Raw genomic sequence first — 7,053 nt, 5'->3', positions numbered from 1 at the left:
TTGTGCAAATAAATGGTTGAAGGAACAAGTATTTATAGGGCAAAAACTAGCCGTTTATGACCGTTGGTGAATAGTGTTCATGACCGTTGGGGGTGTAGTTGTTTTCTATTATGGGATTTTAACAATTCTAAGTTGTTAAAGTAACCAATAGGTGGGAATAATTAATTTATGGGTGTCAGAGAAACTTTTTCAGAAAAGTTTGTGAGTCAAAATTGCTAGACAAAGTAATATAAGAAGATTGGGAAATTTTCATTTTTTTACTATTCACCAGGTACTATTCATAGTGGGTCCCACAGTGGGGTCCGCAAGGGTCCCACAGTAGGGTCCACATGGGTCCCACAGCGGGGTCCACCCCATGGGTCCCACATGTTGATGCAGTAGTGATATAGTGATGACTTAAGCAAATTACTATGCTTGATATTTTGAATATTTTATTATTTTACTATGCTTGATATTTTTAATATTTTATTATTTTACTATGCAGCATAGTAACCCAATGTTTTCCTATAAATAGAGCCTTTCAGAATTCATTTTGAATTACGAAAAATCTTTCTTTCTCTCACTCTGCCTAAAATCTTCTTAACACTCTTTTAAAGTTTTAAATCTCTAAAATCTAGGCGAAGTTCTGTTTGTAACGCTAGCCTACGAAGACCTTTTTGGGTAAGCTCTTCCCGAGCCTTTCTTTTCAGTTATTTAGTTATTATATATGTATAGATTATTTTACTATGCCGTTATAATGCCAAAATTTATATATAGATTATTTTACTATGCCGTTATAATGCAAAAATTTATATATAGATAAATTTACTATGCCGTTATAATACCAAAATTTATATATAGATTTCTTTACCATGTCGTCATATTTTACAATGCTAAAATTGAAATATGAACTATTTTTTTATGTATCCTCATAATACTAAACTTATATAGGCTATGGTCATACTTTGGACTATTATTATGGACTTTTATAACCTTATTCCCTATTATTATGAACAAGTATTATGACCTGGACTTTTTCGTATGACCATGACCACGACTTTTAGACCAAGACCTTGCCATGGACAAATATAGTATGACCATACGCCTGGACATAAAATAAGCAATAAAATAGGAAAAATGGGATAATAACAATTATAAGCTAACATTTCATAATGTAGATTTTATGTAAGTTAATAGTTTGTGTTTTTATCAGGAAGCTAACAATTTCGGTTGTTTTATCAAGACGCAAGGTAAGTAGAATCCTCATCTACAATACAAGTCTTTTATGTGTCTTATGTGCATTTATATGCTTTATATGTTAATCTGTCATATTGTTCTTATGCATAAGTTATTTTCAAAAATGTTATATTTATTATGCATAAGCACGCTTAATGTTCACAGACAAGTTATTGAAAACGTTAAAGTAGAGGTGCTGCTTGGGAGACCTAAGTCCCAAAAATGTAAGGAGGGAGATGTACGTCCCTATATGATGAATGTTTATGAGGGAGAAATTCCATATTATCATGTTTATGTTCAGGTGGGAATGTGATTCCCTATGTAATGCCGGCAGCAGCATCCTCTAGGGCCCAAAAGAAAGGAAAGTGAAAGAAAGAAAGAGAATACATAGCATGTTGCACGTTTATTTTAATGCATATGAGGTAGTTATTCTGCTTACTGAGCCTTAGCTCATCAGTTAATGTTTTGTATTGTAGGTAAGAGGCCCCAAATATAAATCGTTGATGAGTATACGTGGAGCCAACATGACTGTACATATGGGGCTGACCTGAAGGGAGTGGAGTTCTGCTATGCTATTTTATAAATAAACAAGAAACTTGGTTTTATTATATTTCATTAAAAGTATTTTGTGAACTTTATCATTTACTTAAAGCTTTAAAAGTATTTCATGAACTTTGTAATTTACATAAAGCTTTTCAATTTATCAGTTGGATACATTTTCATTTCTACGTTAAGGTGTAGTAACGTCACGAAAATGATTTATAAAAGTATTAAGATTTGTATGTAAGATAAAATTTTTATTTATTTGTGAGTATTGTGTGGTTTGAGGTTATAAACATTATTTATGTATTGTTTAATAAAGTTTTTGTAAATTCAGAATTTCAGTATTGTCGTATTTAGGTTAAAATTTGTTTTTACACTATACATGTATGTTAAGAAAGGAGGTCGTTACAAAAACAATGTTAAACTCAAGGTTTGACATGAAGGAAATGGGACTGGCTGATGTAATTTTAGGGATAAAAATTATAAGGACGCCAGATGGACTCAGTTTGAGTCAGTCACACTATGTGGACAAGATACTTGACAAATTCGGTAAAAATGATTCTGGAATTTCCAGAACACCAATTGATACAAGTCAGCATCTATCCAAGAATAATGGTGAAAGTGTGTCCCAAGTAGAATATGCTAGAGTAATAGGAAGTCTAATGTACTTGATGAGTTGTACTAGACCAGACATTGCCTATACTATAAGTACTTTGAGTCGATTCACGAGTAATCCAGGTGTTGAACACTGGAAAGCAATTGTAAGGGTACTTAGGTACTTAAGGTATACTCGTGACTATGGGCTAAACTACACCAGAGATCCAGCTGTGCTTGAAGGATACACTGATGCAAGTTGGATATATGATATTCATAACTCAAAAGGTACTAGTGGATATGTCTTCACTCTAGGTGGTGCAGCGGTTTCATGGAAATCTTCGAAACAAACTGTAATCACTAGATCTACAATGGAATCTGAGTTTGTTGCTCTGGATAAATGTAGTGAAGAGGCAGAATGGCTACGTAATTTCCTAGAGGATATTCCAGACTGGCCTAAACCTGTGCCTGCAATATGTATATATTGTGATAATCAAGCAACAATTGGCAGAGCAAAGAATGTTCTATATAACGGTAAGTCAAGACATATACGTCGACGACATAATACCATTAGACAATTGATCTCAACTGGAGTTATCTCAATTGACTATGTGAAGTCAAAAGATAATATTGCGGATCCGCTAACCAAAGGGTTAAATAGAGATCAAGTTGAAAAGACATCAGAAGGAATGGGACTTAAGCCCAGAAGAAATAAGGTAGATATAAAGGAAAACCCAACCTAGTTGACTGGAGATCCCAAGATCTAGGTTCAATGGGACAACCTAATTATATAAACCTTGTAAGATCACTGTGGGGACTAACCCTACCCATTCTGTTGATGAAACAGTGATTCTCGTTGGAAAAAGGATAAGCATTAAGCTTTTAATGACCCTTATGCGTCGGAAGTTCGAACGGGGCAATGCGAGATTGTTCTTAATTAAGAGGTCACCTATGTGAGGGAGAAGTGGGGCCGCTTCAAAGGAGAATTGTGGGGGCTAAATTCTCTAAAACCTCTCGCAGAACCAGGCGGATGTTCATGGCCAAAAATGAACATAATCATGAGAACCGATATGATGCCAGGAAGATATATGTGTGAGATATATCGTCATTTACATCAACAGCAGACCGTTCAAAGACATCGCGTCCACTGATCAGCTAGTAAGGTAAATATATTTTCACAAGGGAAGGTTCAAAGGTTAACACCCACCTATCCTATACAGGTATCTACCGTAGAATTCTATCACCGTGTTGAGTCGAGTCGAGTCTTGTCAATTCATTGTGAGTCTTTTCTCTGTGTATTCCTTATCGTTGATCAATTTCATTCATGTGGGGGATTGTTGGAAAAATTATATTTTATATATAATAAATAGCCAATTTAGGCTAATGTGTGAATGGAAAATTGATGCCTTAAATGTGGTCCATTGATAGCTGCTAATAAATGCAGATTTGGTCAAGGATGTAATCACCGTAAAAATGGTGAATATTCTGATCGATATCAGAAATTACGGTAAAGATTGTGATTGATCAATATCACTAATTTTGTGGGATTTTTGGCATTAATTCTCTTGTGTCCACACTTGGTATTCCACCCCATATGAAGCCTATAAAAGGAGGCTTCACCTTTCATTCTAGACACACCAACAAAAAGAGTCACTCACTAAAAAAGCTCTCTTGTCTTCTTCTTCTCTGTTTTTCGTAAGTCTTAAGGTGATAGAGTGAAGGTATTAATTCGAGTTCGCTGGAGTAGTGAAAGTGGTGTATTCCTCTACTCGTTAGTCGTTGTATCCTGGGAAGTGGTTGCTCACGTATCCTCTAACACCAATCAGGTAGAGGGGGCAAATCTGCTTTAAGGAAAGCGTGTTTTACGTGCCTCGGCTTTTTTTTTTCACTTATCAGTTTTATAATTTATTATTTTGTATTTATTTTTCTGTTCTTCAATTAAATATATTACTATATATTTTGTTCTTCTTCACTATATGATTTCTAACACTAATAACAGTGGCAGAACAAAGATTCAACAAAACGAAAAAGACATCAGTGAAACTTAGACTAAGTAATCTCTGCTATTTAAACTAACAGCCTACAGCAACTGGGAAGCAAGAAAATAGAGGCTGGCAGGAACCATGCACTAACAACTAGAGAAAACTAGGAAGAGCAGACCACAGAAACACAATTCGAAGTGTTACAACTAATCGTATGGTTAGCTAATGGCTCACTTAGACATTGTTTTATTTAATTCAATTTTTAACAGAGCGTATGACAGTTTAGGCCAAGATGCATCTGGTGGAAACTGTCTCTGTTAAATTATTATTTTTTTTCAAATGATGCTCGTTGCAGCCTAAATTTTTCCAGTGTAGCTTTATTAATTGTTCATGTCATCTTGTCATTCTGAATAATGTTTTGTGTCTAATTAAATGTATTTGATACTTAAAAGTGCAGATTCATTTGAGGGACTATGGATTCTCAAAGGCAGCCTCCTATTGATACCAACTGGCAGAAGGTCTGCAATGTTTAGTGTTCAAGTTTAAACTATTCTCAAAGGCATCTAATACTTGTGTAGTTGTTTGTGTTTAACACACGAGTCTATGGTGCATTGATTCACGTTGGATTTAAGAATATGAAAAATAAAATGGGGATGTTCTCTTGCTTATTGGTCATTATACATTTCTATTTGTTATATTTGAGCTTCTTAATTCCTATCTGCTATGTACACCCACGCTGTCACATATATGTTTGTATATCATAAGAACTTGATTGCTCACAAAGTGGAATTGGTGACTTTTATTTTGTATGCCAAGGCCATCATCGACTACAAAATAGACAAATATTATTGGACCCAAAATTGGGTATGTTCTAAATGTAGTTCGCATGTGCACAATTTGCGTGTATAGAATAGTGTTCGTGTAAATAATGATGTCTAGCCCAAGAGAATTGACTAAAATTAAAAAAAAATTTAAACCAAACTTAAATAAACTCTAAGTTAACTCCAAAGATTGATAAGATTTTGTGTCAAGAAAATAAAATAAAAGATACAAAATAAAGATATTTAAGACAAGAAAAGTAAACAACTTATGATTTGTAAACAAGTTGAAAGAGAAAAATTATTAAGATACTAGATTCCATAAAATGTAAGTGTAATAATATTTATTAGTATATTGATTATCAAGTTTATTGATAGTTGAAATAAATCAAACCATTACATTCAAAATAGATTTATAGTTTAAGCACACATTATTTCTAAGATAGATAAGATTTTTCGCCACTTTTAAAAAAAAATATGATCTCAAAGTATTTAATGTGAATCAATTTAATGAAAAAAAATCAAATGACATTATTAATGGAAAAACATAATATTTTTGTTCTATGCATTGGATGTGTACAATTTAATGACACATCTTAATAAAAGAATATTATGATTTTGCAAGATGAAGAACAAAGTGTAATATTATCTAACAATAAAAAATACAAGATATTAAAGATGAAAGACATGTACGAAGAAGAAAAATTTCATAAACTTTGTTGCATTACAAGGGAAATCAACACACAACAATAAATACTATATTGTTACAAGTTGTTTCATCATGATCTTAATAATCTTATGAAAAAAATTAGAAATTCATAACTAGAATCCAAAATGTATTACAAAAGAAATACATACTTGACACAAAATAGTCTTCGAAAAGGAAGAGAAAATGTAGAGAGAGTGTAGAAATATGATAGTATCAAAATGTGAAGTACCCTAAAATGCTCTTGAAACTACCTATTTCTAGCCATAATAAAGTGATTAAAATAATCAATTTATATTAATTAAATTGATTAAGTTAAATTTTAAATGAAGAATAATATGACATAATTAAATATATGCTGGTAAATTTTAGGGTATAATGATTAATTTTGTAGTAAAATATGTAGTAAAATTGGGTTAAAAAAAAGACATTTTTGGCTCATTAGGTAAAAAACATTGGGTAAAAAAAAAGACAAAGGAACAAAGAGATCATTGGTGGGCTCAAAGAAAAGGGGGCTAGTGGGCTGGTGTGGTGGGCTTCTGGCAGGTGGGCCTGGGGCTGGTGGAGTGGGTCCGTAGGCCTGATGGCTGCTGGGCCAAATGGGGGCTAAGGCTTGTTTTTTTTAAATGTCACATTTCTTTCTTTTTTCAGGTTTCTTTCCTTTCCTTTCTTTCTCTTAAAAAATGCAACATACTCCCTACAAAATAAACATAAATTAAACTATAATAAAATAATTTTAAATATAAAATAAATCATATTAATTATTTGAAAATACTAATTAAAAATTAATTTAATTTAACATTTAAGATCAATAAAAGTGCATTTTTTGACTTCTAACTAAACAATAATAACTTAAATTAAAGTACAACATTTTTCAACAAAATACAATAAAAAAACAAAAAAAATCTATAAAATTAAAACAAACATAATAAATTCAAAAATACGTACAAACTTAACAAATCAATTAAAAACTCAAGAACTAAGTAACAATTATCATATAAAATATGGTAAAATAACTCTATTTTCTAGAATTATCACACACTCAAACTTAATGTTTTACTAGTCCTCAAGAAAAAGAAAATTAAAACACACATTTTTTTATTGGTGATATAAAAAGTATTTTCTAAAAAATTGTACAATGAAAATAATTCTAAAAAATTATTATGAATAAAAGTTAAGCTTATGTATTAATTAA

At 31.9% G+C, this 7,053-nt stretch overlaps 1 long non-coding RNA gene across 1 annotated transcript; it reads left to right on the top strand.

Annotated features, from left to right (window-relative positions):
• Positions 1 to 295: 295 nt before the first annotated feature.
• LOC133829495 (uncharacterized) lies at positions 296 to 1,955 on the top strand. The gene is made up of 3 exons (XR_009891809.1): positions 296 to 660; positions 1,193 to 1,229; positions 1,692 to 1,955. It is a non-coding gene; the product is annotated as an uncharacterized LOC133829495 (long non-coding RNA).
• The last annotated feature ends 5,098 nt before the right edge of the window (positions 1,956 to 7,053 follow it).

Source organism: Humulus lupulus, chromosome 4, assembly GCF_963169125.1.
Source record: "Humulus lupulus chromosome 4, drHumLupu1.1, whole genome shotgun sequence".
Lineage (NCBI taxonomy): Eukaryota > Viridiplantae > Streptophyta > Magnoliopsida > Rosales > Cannabaceae > Humulus > Humulus lupulus.
The sequence above is the reverse complement of the archived record's forward strand: the minus strand, read 5'-3'. Positions and strand labels throughout refer to the sequence as shown.